This window comes from Triticum aestivum, chromosome 2D (assembly GCF_018294505.1).
Source record: "Triticum aestivum cultivar Chinese Spring chromosome 2D, IWGSC CS RefSeq v2.1, whole genome shotgun sequence".
Taxonomy (NCBI): domain Eukaryota; kingdom Viridiplantae; phylum Streptophyta; class Magnoliopsida; order Poales; family Poaceae; genus Triticum; species Triticum aestivum.
In genome coordinates, this window is record NC_057799.1 from 609019070 (window position 1) to 609038539 (window position 19470).

The 19470-nt window shown below is 40.3% G+C and overlaps 1 long non-coding RNA gene and 1 pseudogene across 1 annotated transcript; both read left to right on the forward strand.

Moving 5' to 3' along the window:
• The first annotated feature begins 3177 nt into the window (after positions 1 to 3177).
• LOC123054925 (uncharacterized) lies at positions 3178 to 4724 on the forward strand. Its single transcript, XR_006426384.1, has 4 exons — positions 3178 to 3776; positions 3915 to 4066; positions 4311 to 4454; positions 4560 to 4724. It is a non-coding gene; the product is annotated as an uncharacterized lncRNA (long non-coding RNA).
• A 1356-nt stretch (positions 4725 to 6080) lies between these two features.
• LOC123054924 (pre-mRNA-processing-splicing factor 8A-like) lies at positions 6081 to 18499 on the forward strand (annotated as a pseudogene).
• Positions 18500 to 19470: the final 971 nt, after the last annotated feature.

Here is a 19470-nt window from a genome sequence, read left to right on the forward strand (position 1 = left end):
ATGCTTACTTTGATTTATCATGGGCATAATCATTAATACAATCATAGGAAAGTTCTTCTGCCTTTTGGTAAAGTTGGGATGTGTTTTTAACTCACTCAAGAACATGTATCCAAAAAGAACCATCCTTAAAAGGCCAAAGATAGTACACACTGGGCACTCATAAAAAGTATGTCAACAAAGCATTACTAAAGGATGGCAAACCAAATGCAAACACACAATAGCTCCATCAACCTAGAATTTTGATTCGCATAAATTCATTTCGCTATGGCAAGCAAAGTCCAGTGCATCTAGTGAGCTAAAACCTGAACTAGAATGCAAGATATCGTTTTTCTCTAAAAGGAAATGCATTATACCTGTGGCTTCACCTAAATAAGATGGGTTGGGGCGCCCTTCTCTTCACTAAAATAATAAGTAAGCGCCAACCCTGGACATTGCTTATCCGAAAAATCTGGGTAAGGAAATAAACATCTTCAGGTCGATTTCACCACTAAAATTTTGCAAGCCAAGATATATGTTAATTTACCAACCCAACATTGGCCACAAATAAAATTTGCTATTATCAATGCAGAAGCATTAATAAACCCCAACTATTGGATGAGGCAGACAAACAACAGAGACGCCAGGATGACCCAGTAAAAACAGCAGCAAAGATATATGCAAAAAACATGAAAATGCATTCGATGCCATCACATATGTTCCTTATTTTGCCTTTGTTGGCATCTCCATGGGTTCTCCGAATCTTAATGAAATTGGACTAATGAGGAAAGGACAATCAAGGCCTCTAATCCCTATTCCATTATTTTAAGCCTCACACAAGGACCAGAATGGAGACCAACTATCAGAAAAGAGTACTCTTTAAACTCTACAAACAAGATTTTCATAAATTAGTCCTCACGACGGATGCAGTCAAACATAGATAATAATAGACATAGTTTAGTAAATTTACATTGGTAGCTTCATCAAGTAATCATCTTAAATATTGATTGTTATCTACTAAAATTTTGCCTTTGCACAAGTGAAACTGGAACTACAAGAACAAAACTATAGAGCTGATATTGTAGCTGCTACAAAGCTTCAGTTTCAGAGTAGAGAAGATATGCCAGGGATATATAACAGAACTGAAAGTAGCCACTTTGCATACAATATTATCCCCAAAATACTGTCTAGTAGGAGTATCATCATTTTCCTTTGTAAATGTATACATTATAACAAAGCACAAATAAATCATGCAATTTCATATCAAAGTGGAAGCTCACTTAAAACTATATTAGTCTAGAGAAGATACATTTAAAACTATATTGAAGCTACCTTTCAACTTTTTATAGAAAGAACGGTGATTTTAGAAAGAATGTTTTGAAAAATTTGCTTTTTTTAAAGTGTTCTTTTTACCTTTATATTTCTTTAATAAATTTTTGAATTAATGAAACTAACGATGTGGGGCTAAAGTTTCCAGGTACAGCTTACCCCAGTAGTAGCAGGCCGGCGCCCGGATGGGATATATATGGATAAGGCCAACAGAAAATACTACCCAGTGACGGCCCAGGTTACACCTCAAGTTCGGCCCGGTACCCATCGCGCTCCCGTGAACGAGACGGACACGGACCTCGTCTCTCTTCTGCTTCTACCGGCGAAACGCGACGGCCGCCGAGATCCGCGCCGCGCAGCCTCGCCACCGCCTTCGACGAGGGAGCCAGCGCACGCAATCCTAGTGATTCGGGGATGTTTGGGATGCGGGCCAGCGGCGCGGCAACGCCGCGGGTAGTGGGGCGGACGCGCACCTCCACGACGACCTGGACGATGCCGCCGTGCCGGCGCTCCTCGACTCCTGCTTCGACGGCGACAAGTTCGACCCGCCTAAGCACCTTCTCGCCCTCATCTCTCCACGCAGGCACGACCAGCGTTCCCCTCTTCTCCTCTCCTCTCTTCTCGTCTCATCTGAGTATCTGACGCGGCGGATTCCGTCTTAGGTCTTGATTCTAGCTGTGAGTAATACTAGTCGAACACAATCTGATTGTAGCTGTGAGTAATACTAGTTGAATAGACATGAAGCGTTTGCATTCAGGCAAACTATTTTGTGAGGAAGTCTGAAAATTACACAATGCTTCTGGAGTGAAAAACTTCCGTCTGCGACCAGTATAGTGCACGGAGTGAAAAAATCCACAAAATTAAATCATGTTTGTGGGTAATCCTAGTCCTATTCCTTCCTGAACAGACTTGATGTTTTGCACTCGGAGGTTACAAATTAGAATGTGATGTTGCAATTTTGTTGTCTGAAAAAGTCTGAACCACATGCATTGTTTCTCTAGCGAATAAACTGTGCCTGTCGCCAGTATACTACAGAGAGTAAGCGTCGAGCTTTGTTTTGTGTGCGTGTGTGTGTATGTGTGTGCACGGGAGGCTGATGGTGCTGCCCATGGGTATGGCTAACTACTAAGTATTCATTAACCATGTTACATGGTAGGGGGATACGGGTACGGGGATACGGATACGGCGATACAGGAAAACAGCACTTTCTGAAAATAGACTTACGGGGATACGGCGAGTATATGTATAAATGCATAAAAAAATCAACACCAAAAACATTTTTTTAGAGGATGAGGAAATTGACATTTATGAAGTAACCTGATTAGTGATCTGAAGTTGCTGCCTTTCCATGTCCCAACCCCTTGACTGCCTGATGCAGTCCTTGTGTTCCTCAGAATCATGGTACGGGGATTGGTATACTGGTTCTCCTCGGAATCATGGGGGGCGTTACGTTACTACCATACCTTCTCCCCTAAATCCTAATCCATAGCATGCTTAAAAACAGAGATCTTGAAGTAATGGATTGAAGCTTACTTATGTACAGTACAGATTCCGGATGGGGAAGACTTGGAGAAGGAGAACGAGCTGTGCTTTGAGGTGCCGCCGGTGGCGCCGTAAGGGAGTCTGGAGATGAGCTGAAACTAACCCTCGATCGTGATTTGGCAACTGCAAGATGACGGCAAGAGGAAGGATTCCAGTGATTAGGTCTATCTATCCATCGACAAGGCCTTCTGATGGGCTGCAGATCGAGTATCGAGTGTTTAACAGGCCCTTACGTATCCCTGATGTATCCCTGCGTGTCCCAGCCGTATTCTGAATTTTTTTTGCTTTATTTTAATTCGAAAAAATGTGATACGGAGGGATACACGTATCCCACGTGTATCCCCATACTGGTGCAGTATCCTGCACCGCTACGGCACTTTTGTGCCGTATCCCTGCAACGTAGTTCATTAAGGTGATATGGTAAAGATAGCTTACATCACAAGATCTAAGCAGTGCACCGTACTTGCATGTTGTGTCCAATAATATAGTAGGTTAGCATATATGTTTTATCTACCACTGATATAAATCTCTTTTGCTGAAGATAATCACGCCATGCAATCCTGGGCACTTCTATCAAAATTCAGCCATTCATGTAAACGGAAAGAGAGAAACGTGATGTCTTTCCCCAAAATAGTAGTATTATATGAAGAGAAGCATAAGTGCATAACTGACAATGTACAATGGTTTGCTAACTACTATGATGAGTTGTTTGGAGCGCTGCATCATCTCCTGAACATTATAATTCTGTTAATTCAGTATGTACAGAAGGCAAGAGCTTCAGAGATGTGGTCAACTGATCACCCCCCTGCGTTCCCCTGTCTGACAGGTCGCTGTGGACGACGATGCTAATTTTTGGGGACACAAACATCAGGAAGGACGACATGAGGCTGCGTATCTTCTCAGGAACGGCCAATTCTTCGCTAGCCCAGGTCGGTTCGATGTTCCTTGAAATGGAATACATCAAGCAGCAAGCTACTTGTTATAAATCCTTCCATGTCAAACTGAATGATTTGTCACTCAATGCCACTCTAAGCTGTATTTGTTTTTCTCTTGGTGTCTTGTGACAGGAAATAGAAAGCTACATGGGTCTAGAACTTGGGGAGATTAACATAAAAAGGTTTGGTGATGGTGTCATGACCTCCAGCCTCGTGGAGCTACTCATCATGATTGATGCGTGTAGAAGAGCATCTGCTAAAAACATTCACATATGCGGAAAGAGGTCAAAATAAAATCACCCCCATATGTGAATGTTTTTTAATATTCATATGAATGTGGAGAATTGAAAGTCAATGCTGAACAGTGCAGCATATTCTATTACCATGAGGAGCATGTTGTTATGGCAGGATAATGCATGATCAGAAAATCAGTCTTCCTATAGATTTCTGGCATGTCATCCTAATATTTACAGAAAAAATCATCACCAAATCTAACATAAGTTTTTTTTTACTTCGCTGCTTTTTCAGTCTCAAGGTCGTGAATCTATAGTTGCAAAACTTGTAGCTAATATGATTACAGAAGCTGGTGCAAACCATGTCCTTGTTTGTGATCTTCATTCAAGTCAGGCCACGGGATATTTTGACATCCCAGTAGATCATGTTTATGGCCAGGTACTTACTGATACACGTTGCTTCAGTTGATCAAGTACTTCAAAACTGGCATGTGATATCTATCATTTATAACTGTTTCTGTCTTTGCCTCATTAATCTGTCAAGCCGGTGATTCTTGATTACATCACCAGCAAGACAATTTGTTCGAATGACTTGGTGGTGGTATCGTCTGATGTTGGAGGCATTGCCAGAGCATGCACATTTGCCAAAAAGCAGATGCACCTCTAATAATTGTAGACAAAAGAAGGCATGGACACAACGTTGCCGAGGCAAGTAGTATATTCTTCAGTTTTTTAGTATAGCTGGATGAATGTGGATGAGTGGAAGAGCGACTTAACTTGTTTTACATTCTTGTCCACCATTGGGTATATGAGCAGCTAACTAGGATGCATAGTAAGAAAATACTCATTGAGGCTCTTTTGTAGTTGGTTAGGTTTATCCACTGCTCTGCTGGAAATGTATATTGCATATGGAGATGTGCATTTTCACATGGTGCATGCAGTTTTATTTTTCCATGCTTTTATGTGATCAGTTCTGTCAGATTAAACAAGCACAACTTGTCATGTGCATTTATTGCAGGTAATGAATCTGATTGGAGATGTTAAGAGGAAAAGTGTCTGCTATGATGGATGATATGATTGATATAGCAGGTAAGTTATCCCATTTAAGTTATAGGAAAACATAATTCTAAGATTGACCATCTCACAGAGGGGCAGTTGAGCCATGATTTAATACAATGATTAAACACAGAAACTAAATATTACATAGTTAGTTAATTCTATTTAGTAAGGCGTGGATACAAGTCATGTGACTTGCAATATAGTTTAAACATGGAAACATGTTGAAGTGTTCCACATTCATGTTTGACAACTGAGAAAGTAAATTACAACATCTTGTTGCATACCAAAAGTAGCTACCTTTTGACGATCTTTGTTTCTGAATATGAATATCCTAATAGGACTATCACAATTAAATTAGGAACTATAGCCAAAGGAGATGAGCTGCGGCATCAAGAAGGAGCAAGATAAGTCTATGCATGGTGTACACATGTTGTTTAGGTACACTGTTTTTATGCCCATTCCATAATTTGTCCAGTACTAGGAAGTATGCTAGATTAACTACTGAACCTGCTTTGCTATGGGAAAGGCCCATCAGCGCACTATATGTGTAGTTATAGACTTGTTCCATGGAGCTGAGAGTTTGATGGAACCAGAGTCTACACCAATTCGTGGAAGCAATTTAGAGAGTGCGACTGTGCTGGTATAGTCAAACATTGTATGTCGAATCTAAACTACAAATCTGGATGGATACATTAAGAGTGTGTTTGGTTCCGGTCACGGGATGGAACGAGACGGAACCGTCCCGCACCTCGAGCTGATTCTTGCGTTCGGTTCACGAGTGGAACCAGAACCTGTCGATTCCCCCGAGCGGAATATTCGCCCAAGATGCGGAATGTGCTCGTACCTCCGATTCGAAGGAATTACCCCGTTCCTCGTCTCGCTCTCATCTCCCCGACTCACTCGCAATCTACGCAGCCTCTTCCTCGTCTTTCTCTCATCTATGGCGAGCGCGTGGCTACGGCCTGGAAGACGGGCGGCGGCGGCCAGTGCTCAGGTCGGGTGACACCGGCGGGAAGGCAGCAGCCGAAGAAACGGGCTACGGCGGCCGACGGGAAGGCGACATCAGGAGAGGCGGGCGACGGTGGCCGGGGCGGGCGTCACCCGTGGCTGGAGAAACTGCTCGATCTGGTCTTGGCGAAGGCGAGGATGCGGAGCAGCGTCTAACTCCGCTCGATTTGGTTGTCCTCTTCCCATCGCACGCCTTCTCCACGGAAGCAACGGTGTGATTTCTTGGCTGCGTGGCAGCCAGCAACAATCATCGGCGACCCATATGGCCTTAATTCGCTGTTCATTGCAAGTCTCCTCTTTATGGTTAACTGCAAGTCAGAATACTAACAGTAGTTTTATGTCCGAAAAGATTGGAAATTCAACAGATAGGTTTTGGTTAAATCTGTAAAACGCAACTTTTCTCTTTCTGGTTAACTTCAAATTAGAATATTAACAATAGCTTTATGTTTAAAAAGATTACAGGGAATCTCTTCACCAAATTAAATTCATTCCATTTCATCTCTTCAGCCAAACACCAAAACAGAACCGTTCCATTACACATAATTGCCTCTACCAAACACAGAAACGGAACCGACCCATTCTACTGGAATGGAATGGAATGGAACCATGCCATTCCATTCCACTTCGTTCCCGAACCAAACACACCCTAACTGAGCAAAACAGCAGGGAAAAAGAATTCAGTGGTGACAATTACCAAATCGTTGATGCTATGCAAAATTTGGTTTAAACTCATTTGTGGCATTAGATTCGCGTCATGGAAATGTGAACCCAAAGTGCAAACCTTCAATAGAGATTGGAATAATTATGCTGCCTTGCTGCAATTTTTGTTCATTAGAAAAGGCTGAGATGCAATCATTGAACTCGAATTTGAGTCATATGTTTTATTTTGTTATTTCGTGTTAACATGTTTAGCTCTGATTTCTTACAAGTATGTTTCACATCCCCTTTTTAGCCCACCATCCATTGAGAGATTATCAAGTGGTTTGTGTCAAGAAGTAAACATCACAAACATTGTCCCTTCGAAGAAGCATTGAAGACTTTGTTGAGCGAGGCAAGCAACCTACTTTGATCATGTTGAACCCATATTTGCATTACACACTTAAAATTATTTTGCATGCATAAAGTATTGTTTACTAGTATTGCTATGCTAAGTAAATTAGCTATGGTTTAGCTATGCTCTATGTGCTTGATATTGACAACCCCTTTGACATTCTTAATACCCCTCCTTTCTAACCGGAGGACTACATACCCCCTAGTCACAAATAAATGTGGGTCATAGATGCAAGTTAAGTAGTGCTTAGCCATGCAAGTCATATAAATCCTAGGACTTGGGGGAAGAATCTTAGCACATTACCCCAATATGGGACGGGGCTGAGGAGATAATCAGATATGTTTGGTGGATTATGAGATTTTTGGTCTAGTATGAGCATGGCTATATTATATTGGTTGATAAACATTATCTTTTATTAATCTTGGAACAATTTGGATTTAGTAAGGTGATTGTCATCTTGAAGCAAATTTGACGATGGATTATGAGTTTTTTGTGGATCTACTTAGGTGATTGTGATCTTGAGGAGATAGTTAGTTTTGTTTGGTGGATTATGAGATTTTTGGTCTAGTATCAGCATGGCTATATTATATTGGTTGATAAACATATCTTCTGTTAATTGGATTTAGTTAGGTGATTGTCGTCTTGACGCAAATTTGACAAGGGATTATGAGTTTTTGGTGGATCTACTTAGGTGATTGTGATCTTGAGGAGATAGTCAAAGATGTTCGGTGAATTATGAGATTTTAGGTCTAGTATGAGCATGACTATTATATTCGTGGATAAACATATTTTCAATTAATCTTGGAATAATTTGGATTTAGTTATGTGATTCTGATCTTGAAGAAAATTTGATGATGGACTATGAGTTTTTGATGAATTTAATTAGGTGATTGTGATCATGAAGAGATAGTAAAAAATGTTCGGTGGATTGTGAGATTTTAGGTCTAGTAGTGAGAATGGTAATTGTTATATAGGTTGATAAACAGATTTTTATTTTGGAACACTTTGGATTTAGTTAGGCGATTGTGATTTTTAAATCAAATTCCATGATGGATTATGATATCTTAGCCTGGATTTAGTTAGGTCATTGTCATCTTGAGAAGAAAGTCAAAGATGTTCCATGGATTATGAGTTTTTAGATATAGTATGACGATGTCTACTATTATATGAATAATTAAACATATATTCAGTTAATCTTGAAACAATTTGGATTTAGTTAGGTGATTGTCATGTTGAATCAAATTTGACAATGGATTATGAGATTTTGGTGGATCTACTTAGGTGATTTTGATCTTGAGGAGATAGTCAAAGATGTTCGGTGGAGTATTAAATTTTGGATCTAGTATGAGCATGACTACTATTATATTGGAGGCTAAACATATTTTCAATTAATCTTGAAATAATTTGGATTTAGTTAGGTGATTATGATCTTGAAGAAATTTGCTGGTGGACTTAGTTAGGTGATTCTGATCCCGAGGAGATAGTTAGATATGTTTGGTGGATTATATGATTTTTGGTCTAGTATGAGCATGGCTATATTATATTGGTTGATAAACATATCTTCTGTTAATCTTGGAACAATTTGGATTTAGTTAGGTGATCATCTTTAAGCAAATTTGATGATGGATTATGAGTTTTTGGTGGATTTAATTAGTTGATTGTGATCTTGAGGAGATAGTCAAATATGTTCGGTGGATTATGAGATTTTAGGTCTATTATGAGCATGACTGCTATTATATTGGTGGATAAACATATTTGCAATTAATCTTGGAATAATTTGGCTTTGGTTATGCGATTTTGATCTTGAAGCAAATTTGACGATGGATTATGAGTTTTTGATGGATTTAATTAGGTGATCGTGATGTTGAAGAGATAGTTAAAAATGTTCGGTGGATTATAAGATTTTAGGTCTAGTACATGAGAATGGTGATTTTTATATTGGTGGATAAACAGATCTTCAATTAATGTTGGGAGACTTTGGATTTGGTTAGGCAATTGTGATTTTAAACCAAATTTCACGATGGATATGATATCTTAGCCTGGTTTTAGTTAGGTCATTGTCATCTTGAGAAGATAATTAGAGATGTTTCATGGGTTATGAGATTTTAGATATAGTATGATCGTTTCTACTATTATATGATTGTATGAATAATTAAACATATCTTCAGTTAATCTTGGAACAATTTGGATTTAGTTAGGTGATTGTCATCTTGAAGCAAATTTGATGATGGATTATGAGTTTTTGGTGGATCTACTTAGGTGATTTTGATCTTGAGGAGATAGTCAAAGATGTTCGGTGGATTATAATTTTTTTGGGTCTAGTTTGAGCGTGACTACTATAATATTGGTGGATGAACATATTTTCAATTAATCTTGAAATAATTTGGACTTAGTTAGGTGATTGTGATCTTAAAGCAAATTTGCCGATGGATTTAGTTAGGTGATTGTGATCTTGAGGAGAGTCAAATATGTTTGGTGGATTATGAGATTTTTGGTCTAGTATAAGCATGGCTATATTATATTGGTTGATAAACATTATCTTCTGTTAATTTTGGAACAATTTGGATTTAGTTATGTGATTGTCATCTTGAAGCAAATTTGATTATGAGCTTTTGGTGGATCTACTTAGGTGATTGTGATCTTGAGGAGATAGTCAAAGATTTTCGGTGGATTATGAGATCTTAGGTCTAGTATGAGCATCACTACTATTATATCGATGGATAAACATATTTTTACTTAATCTTGGAATAATTTGGATTTAGTTATGTGATTTTGATCTTGAGGCAAATTTGATGATTGATTATGAATTTTCGATGGATTTAATTAGGTGACTGTGTTCTTGAAGAGATAGTTAAAAATGTTCGTTGGATTATGAGATTTTAGGTCTAGAACATGAGAATGGTGATTATTATATTGGTGTATAAACATATCTTCAATTAATCTTGAAACACTTTGAATTTAGTTAGGCGATTGTGATTTTTAAACCAAATTTCACGATGGATTATGATATCTTAGCCTGGATTTAGTCATGTTATTGTCATCTTGAGAAATTAGTTAAAGGTGTTCCACGGATTAGTATGACCATGTCTACTATTGTATGAATAATTAACCATATCTTCAATTAATCTTGGAACAATTTGGATTTAGTTAGGTGATTGTCATCTTGAAGCAAATTTGACGATGGATTATGAGTTTTTGGTGGATCTACTTAGCCTATTTTGATCTTGAGAAGATAGTCAAATATGTTTGGTGGATTATCAAATTTTGTGTATAGTATGAGCATTACTATTATATTGGTGGATAAACATATTTTCAATTAATCTTGAAATAATTTGGATTTAGTTAGGTGATTGTGATCTTGAAGCAAATTTGTCGGGGGATAGTTAGGTGATTGTGGTTTTGAGGAGATAGTCAAATATGTTTGGTGGATTATAATATTTTTGGTCTAGTATGAGCATGGCTATGTTATATTAGTTGATAAACATATCTTCTGTTAATCTTGAAACAATTTGAATTTAGTTAGGTGATTTTTATCTTGAAACAAATTTGACGATGGTTGATGAGCTATTGGTGGATTTAGTTAGGTCACTGTAATTTTGATGAGATAGTCCAAGATGTTTGATGGATTATGAGATTTTAGGGTTAGTATGAGCATGACTATTATTATGTTGGTGGATAAACTTATCATCAATTAATCTTGGAACAACTTGAATTTAGTTAGGTGATTATTATCATCTTGAAGCAAATTTGACGATGGTTTATCAGTTTTTAGTGGATTTAGTTAGGTCATTATGGTTTTGAGAAGCAAAGATTTTTGGTGGATTATGAGTATTTGTGGGATTTAGTTCGGTGATTGTGATCTTCAGGAGATAGTTAGAAATGTTCGGTGGATTATGAGATTTCAAGTCTAGTATGAGCATGGCTATATTATATTGGTTGATAAACATATCTTCCATTAATCTTGTATCAATTTGGATTTAGTTAGGTGATTGTGATCTTGAAGCAAATTTGCTGGTGGATTTAGTTAGGTGATTGTGATCTTGAGGAGATAATCAAATATGTTTGGTGGATTATGAGATTTTTGGTCTAGCATGAGCATGGCTACTATTATGTTGGTGGATAAACATATCTTTAATTAATCTTGAAAGAACTTCGATTTAGTTAGGTGATTATCATCTTGAAACAAATTTTACGATGGTTTATGTGTTTTTAGTGGATTTAGTTAGGTCACTATGATTTTGATGAGATAGACGGAAGTGGGCAGTGACCATTAACGGACAAGCCCTCTCAAGAAGGCGACGATGCTTGCGCTTAGCAACGCCATTCTGAGCATGTGCACCTGGATAAGAGAACTGGATGCAAGAGTACCCTGCTCAGCAAGGATTCCAGGCAACAGCTTGGGAGATATACTCTCTACCATAGTCATCGCAAAACGCTTATATATAAGACCTCACTACGGGAAGAAATAAAGTATATCCAGGTGTGTCGAGAGAAGTCACTAGTGGTGACCTCCTTTCGAGGCAAAGGGAGATGGACCCCCGTCATCAGAGTGAACAAGGTCGAAAGGACGCTGAGACACTGTCTCGCTATGAGTATAAGGTAATTGGACATGTTTACATAGCAGACAACCTTGACGGTTTAGATACATCGTCGGAGACGGATCCAAGAAGACCACGTCAAACTAAGGATGAGAGATCACAAGTGACCCAAGGCGAGGATGCCACTGCTGAAAATAATTGGTAGACAAGGCAAGAGAGGCAGAGACTAACGACGGTGGCAGTAGAGGGACTTGATCCAGCATCCCACGTGCTTGTGCACTCTTCGTACCCTACCGATTTGGATTGGTGTTCTTCTCCTGTTTGCAGGTTGTGGGTCACGCACTTGATTAAGCACCCCAGGTTCTACTACTGTGCGCCCTTGACCCCGGCTTAGGTAGCGCCTTGTCCTCGGCTCGTACCGTGCGTAATCCAGGTACGCGTCGACTGTCTGAGCTCCTGCTCACCATTGGTGGTGCTCGAGCGTGCGGTTATGATGTCGCACAACAAGGGAACACGGGATGTGGGATTGAGACAGCACCCATAGCAACCAGCAGCAAGGCAAAGGATGCCCATTCAGACTGGCAGGGAACGAAGGTGGACACAAAGGTGGATGTTGACTTCATAGGAGTCTCAATAGTGCGCTCATCAGTAAGAGCAGCACGACCAAGAAGATCTCAAGGAAGTAGCAAATAGGACCAAGATCATACATAAGAAATACACTATGACGAGCCTTCATAAAGGCAATGTACTTAGAGTCATCGCCAGTGAGGATCGCCATGTAGAAGTGTTCGACCACAAGTTGAATGGTGGATCGAAAGTGCAGGAAATAAAGAAGCCATTAGAGGTAGAAGAAACCTTAGTTTTAAGGAAGTAGCGAAGAGGACCAAGATCATACATAAGAAATTCACTATGACGAGCCTTCACAAAGGCAATGTACTTCGAGTGGTCGCCAGTGATGATCGACATGTAGAAGTGTTCGACCACAAGTTGAATGGTGGACCGAAAATGCAGGATAATGAGCACTCGCCAAAAACCAGCCGCAATCACCATTGAGGCGACGCGCTCATATCAAACACGAGGGGTTTGCTTAGGGCCATATAGAGAGTGACGAAGACGACAAACCATGCCATCAGGAAGAGAACCTAGGTGGTGGCTACATGTAGGCATTCTTGACATCAAGAGAGACAAACCAACGGCGAATAGAAGCCACATTGAGAAGTGTGCGAAGAGTGGTCATGTGGGCTATATAGGAGCAAATGTCTCATAGTAGTCATGACCATGTTCTCACCACTAGACAAGCTTTGAAACGCTCAAGAGAATCACCAGTCTTAACCTTGTAGACCCACTTACAAGTTATGAGACGAGCACGAGGAGGAGGCAAATTAAATTGTTCATCTTATGAGCATGCCTACTATTATGCTGGTGGATAAAAATATCTTTAATTAATATTGAAATAACTTCAATTTAGTTAGGTGATTATCATCTTGAAACAAATTTGACGATGGTTTATGAGTTTTTAGTGGATTTAGTTAGGTCACTGTGATTTTGAGGAGATTGTCAAAGATGTTCGGTGGATTATGAGATTTTAGGGTAAGTATGAGCATGACTTCTATTATGTTGGTGTATAAACACATCTTCAATTAATCTTGGACAACTTGGATTTAGTTAGGTGATTATCATCTTGAAGCAAATTTGACGATGGTGTATGATTTTTTAGTGAATTTAGTTAGGTCATTGTGTTTTTGAGAAGATAGTCAAAGATGTTCGATGGATTATGAGTGTTTGGTGGATTTAGTTTGTAGATTGTGATCTTGAGGAGATAGTTAAAGATTTTCGACGGATTATGAGATTTTAAGTCTAGTATGAGCATGACCTAATTTATATTGGTGGATATACATATCTTTCGTTAATCTTGAAATAATTTGGATACAGTTAGGTGATTGTCATCTTGAAGCAAATTTGAGGATGGATTATGAGTTTTTGGTGGATCTCGTTAAGTGATTGTGATTTTGAGGAGATAGTCAAAGATGTTCGGTGGATTATGAGATTTTAGGTCTAGTATGAGCATGAGTACTATTATATTGGTCGATAAACATATTTTTAGTTAATGTTGAAATAATTTGGATTTAGTTAATTGATTTTGATCTTGAAGCAAATTTGATGATGGATTTAATTAGGTGATTCTGATCTTGAGGAAATAGTCAAAAATGTTTGGTGGATTATGAGATTTGATCATTTTATGGGTGGATAAACATATTTTTAATTATTTTTTGAGCAATTTTGACTTAGTTAGGTGGTTATGATCTTGAACCCAATTTCACAATGTATTATGAGATTTTTGCTGGATTTAGTTAGGTAATTGTGGTCTTGAGAAGATAGTCAAAAATGTTTGGTGGATTATGACATTTTAGATTACACCTAGTTTCAATGGATATGCTGGTGACCTTCGGCATCGACGTCGCCTCTGGCTTATGCTAGCGTCCCGGCAGCGAGATAATGAGCACTTCAAAGCCCTGGCAAATCACCGTCTTTGCGGAAGGGCATACTTCGGAACCACTGAATCTCACGTTGTTTAGGCCTACACCTCCTGAACAGAATCCGTAGCGATCATAGAGTGAAGAGCCTACTTTTAAGTTCTACACGGCTGGTTTCGAATGCGCAGAGGGCTTGGAGTATCACAACAGATTCTTGTACATTCTTACTAAGATACGATTAACATGAGAGATAAAACAACTCTGAATCTGAAGAGCAATGGAAGTCGAATCAGCAACTAGCTGCGGCATGTAGCTTGTTCAGCACCATCAGACAATCTGAAGCCTGAATCATCACTCGCTAGTAGCCTTCTGGCAGAGCAAAGTGAAGAGTCAGAGGGCATCAAGCAAAACAAGGCCCGTAGTATATATTGCAGCATCCTAGTGAGGCATGATGCTGCTGGAAGGCAAATATCCACTGCAAGGTTCCGTATTGAGAACACGATACAATGTTATGTGAATTCCAAGGCTGATTGGTGGACAAATGTCGTGAGCGTATCCGGCGTGATGCTACAGTTGACAAGACTGTCTGCCGCCAAAATCTTTCTTGGATAACTCATTTGTGGCTGAAGGCAGAACATGAGTGGCAACACAATTACTTGAAAGATGGGCCGTGTGTGACACCTGAAGAAGCAGTTGCTATTTATCCAACTATTTCCCATGCACATCTATGGCACAAGGTCCATGAAAGTGTTGCTATGGATCTTTGCCAAGTTCTGGGTCAGGAGTTGGATGCGCTGGAGATTGAGATAGTACAGAAGGGGACAATACATCCAAGGAAGAGTTGCAAGATGAACAGTTCATGTGCAGATGTCCTTTTTGCTGCACATAGGTGGCAGATGTCCAAACCAAGCTTAGTTTCTGAGTTAAAGGATGTCTTCGATCAGAAAGCCAGTAACAAGCACTGGATTGATGTGCAACCAAGATGGGGAGACTATGATTCGCATGACATAGAACATTACGCAAGAGCAAAATTTATGGACTACATGACAGATAATTTGTCCATCTACCGTACTCCGACTGGTATGATTTTGAGTGTCCATTGACTGTCAATTTCTTGCCTTGTCTGAGTCTTCAGTGCTTAATGTTGATTAATATTTCTTGCATGGGTGATGATTGGACTTGATCTAGCTTATAATTTGCACTCTGCTTTTGGTAATTGGTTCCCTGGGTCAAAGCCCCTCCTTCAGCAAGCAATGAACAAGATCATGAAGGTAATAACCATGCTAACTGTAACAAATCTAGATATCTCTGTTGTAATAAAAAATGTCTTATTTAATGTAGTAAATGACATGCTTGTTTATTTTCTCTTTTGACAGTCAAATCCTGCTCTGTATGTGCTGAGGGAGAGAATAGGAAAGGGTCTTCAGTTGTATTCATCTGAACCCACTGCCCACCGAGCCATATGTGTCTTCATAGAACTACGGTACTGAGAGATATTCAGCAATCAAATCATATGGTTTGTGGATGACACAAATGTCTATCGAGTTACCATTCACAAAATCGAGGGTAACCTGACGGCCAAACCAATCAATGGTGCTATCTTTATTTTCAGTCCAAGAACTGGTCAACCAACTATTTCTGAAGGTTTGTTCCCTTTGTTTTGCTTTTAGCTCTAGTTTTCTCGCAATTATGGCATAACTACGCAGCATCACAACTTGGACAACTTGAATGAAAATGGATTATAATCTGCAGGTCATCCACACAAGTGTATGGGCAGGACAAAAGCGTCTAGGGCAGCTGGCCAAGTGGAGAACAGCCGAGGAGGTTGCTGCACTAGTTCGATCTTTTCCCGTTGAGAGCAACCAAAGCAAATTATTGTGACAAGGAAGGGTATGAGCAAGCAACATTTGCATCGAAGACAGATTTGCGTGTCAGGGCCATCTCTGCTATGAACCCTTATCTTCGTGTCAACCGCATTTATGTTAACTCGGATGATAAAAAGGTCAGAGGCACAATTTATTTTCTTCGATTTACCCATAAAGTCGCCAAATGGCTACAGGAGACTGGTTATACTTACATCATGACAAAGAATATATTGAAGAAGTTGATATGCATAGCAGATCTACGGACACAGGTTGCAGGTTTCCTGTATGGGCTGAGTCCACAGGATAATCCCCAAGTCAGGGAGATGAGATGCATATCCATTCCGCCACAACATGGAAGTCACCAATGGTGACTTTGCCAGCGAATATCCCAGGGCATGAGTTCCTTGCTGACTTGGAGCCGTTGGGACCTAGTCGAATGGAGCTCCTCAGCTATCACCTCAAGTTTGTCTCCTACCATTTGTATCTTCAAATGTAACCTTGTGATTCTTATCCAAAATCAAAATTACATACTCCCTCCGATCCATATTAATTGTCGCTGATTTAGTCCAAATGTCCAAGGAGTAGCTGAATTGGAGTGCACAATTCTATAATTCCTGATCAAGCAGATTTATCTCTTTCCATGAGTGGCTAATTGTCTCTCCTTGGACATTTGAATTCTGAATGTGAATATTAAAATCATCTTATACAAAATTTAATCTTTCCAACTCACACTGCACTGTACATACAAATTTATTATTGTTGATTCTTTTGTTTCTTGCACATTTTACAAGTGACTTTTTTTTCCTGGGATAGTTTCAGTGCCGAATTATTCGTTCTGTTGTTTTTGGCACATTCTGGTAGTATAGTCCATTTTTGCCTGTGAACCAGTGTCTCCACTGAACTGTATTCTGTAGTTTCTTTCTTCACATTCTGTTGTTTCTTTCTTGCACATAGAGTCTCATATACTGAACTGTTCGTTCTGTTGTTCCTTGCAGGATTTGGCATGACATGCTAAAATTTTGGAGAAGAACGAGGCGTGGCATGGTGAAAAGGGCATCATTTTGACCTGCCCGTGAACATCTTGGGTCAGTGGTTATGCTTGCGAGAAGAAAAAACCTATCAGGGTCAGTGGTCATCACTTGTCAAACTGAATCGTTATCGTCAAGTGGATGTTTTTCTTGGTGTTATCATCCTTTTACTCGTTGATACTTTGTGATTTGAGCTTCTTTATTGAAGCTTAATGTGTTATGTCCGTCTGGTTGCTCTTCTTAAAATTGGAGCACTTGCAGATTTCTGTTGCTAGGTTAAGTTTACTTTGTCGGTCAGTGTTTGGTTATATATGTTTCAGTCAGTCAGTTTTATGCCTGAGAGCAAATCAGTTGTTCTGGACCTGATCAAACCTCAGCTATTGCTTGAGCCAGTTCTGGGATGGTGACCCCTTGAAGAGTCTGGTCAAAGCAAGCCAGTACTGCAGCATCAACATTACTACTGTAACCATCTTGGCACTGACGATGGCTTTGCTGTTCCGAGCCTCGTTGCGTACGTGAGTCCCATGGAAACCGACACCTGACAGCAATAGCAGTGGATGTTTCTTCTTCTTTGAGACTAAAGTTGTTTTGATAGTAACTTGGATTATGAGCGCCTCAAAGCATTGGTTTGTCGATATATTACTGTTAGGCATGCAAATGAACCAGATTAAGTAAGAGAAAGGAAGGCAACTTACCTCAAAATTATGCTGAAAAATCTGTGTTGGTCCCAAGCAAAATGTTGTACAAAAATGCAGTAGCAGTTGCAGGCATGTCAAACAAGTGATTTGATTTGATTTGTAGCAAAAGACTGAAAGGAATTGTTCCTTGAGAACTTGGAATAGGTGATGGTAACTAAGAATTATACCAATAATTGTAACTGTCCTGGGATGATAAGCAGTCACACTGTCGCCTCAGCTATTGTTTCTGTTTCCGTGGAGCATCGATCATATAATTATGCAGCAGAGAATGTCTCCCACGCTTCCCCATCAACACAAAGAAGCTCAGTTCAGGCAGTCCAACAAGAAAAACAGAAAAGGAGTCCATCCAAGGTCTTGTCTGATCAATCGAACACCTCAAGGTCGTTGGCTGCAATGGAGGCCGTTAGAGATTCTGACGTTGCGTTCCTTCCAACAAATTTTCTTCTGATTATTTTGATGTTGTATGCTTCACATCGGTTTCTGTTGCTCGGATCCGATCCATGTCACACCGAAGGCATAAGTGAGATAGCAGGAGAGGAGAGTGGGACTTGGACCAGAGAAAGGAGATTGGAATTCAGATTTCACGCATCGCATACCTCACGTTTACACCCTCTGTATTGCTGTGGTGATCAGGTGTGACATGGACCTGCTGCCCGAAGAGATCGCTGGTGGCGAACGTGCTCTGCACTCTGCTGAGCCGACACGGTGATATGTAAAACTATATGTGCTGATGTTAATAAGTTAACGAAACGTGTTTTCTGATCTGAGTGATGACTGGCAGAGTGAGCGAGACATGATACTTTTGCATGAGCAAACGCCGACATGAAGCAGACGGGTACGGTGGAAACCATGGCCTCCAGCATCTGGTTTTCCCTGCCCGTCCGCGTCTCCTCAAGAACATGTGACCAAAAATCGTATGGTTAACCTACGTGAGTCCGACTAAACCGCGTTGTAGAAAGGAGAATTGTTAGTCTAATCACTTGCCGATCCCAAGACGACGAGGAGAACATTTCGGGACGCTGTGTGCCTGGAGTGGACTGCATGAGCTCTAGGTTGGTAGATTTGCATAATGAGAGTGTGTTTATCATCCAGTGTCTGTGTGCTACCACCAACCATATTAGAGAAAGTGCACTCCAGGCTCCCCGCAAGTGGATAACACACTGACTTCAGCATAGTGAGAGGCTGACAGCAGTGGTGGAGACTTTCTTTGCCCTTCTTCTTTAATATATGATATGCACACTCGTGCATATTCAAGAAAAAGAGAGGCTGACAGCAGCACACAACTTGCGACACAAGTGGCCGGCACGCCGCATTTCCCAGCCTCGTCGTGCGTCCGATAGCAACCTGAGGCGCCAAGCAAGGTGGCGCCCGCTACAAGTGGGGCGGCGGCGCAGAGGAAGGCAAGACATGGTCCATGAGTTTTTGTACGACCTTCTTCCTTATTGCGACAACTGTGCACACAAGGCACAACCTTGTTGAGACCACATCTTGTTGTCCTCTCTTCCCCTTGAATGACCAACACTGCCTCCATGTCGAAGCCATCCACTTTTTCCTCCTCCTCTGACGATGGGTCGGCGAAAATCTCTTCCACAAGCCTCCTCATTGGTGCAATGCAACATAGAATTAAATAGGGGTAATCTTGAAATGCGAATTTGCTAAATTTGAAAAGGGCCTGCGAGAGGTGGTGTTGGCCATGGTGGATGGAGGGGCGTGGGGAAGGTGGTGTCATTACAG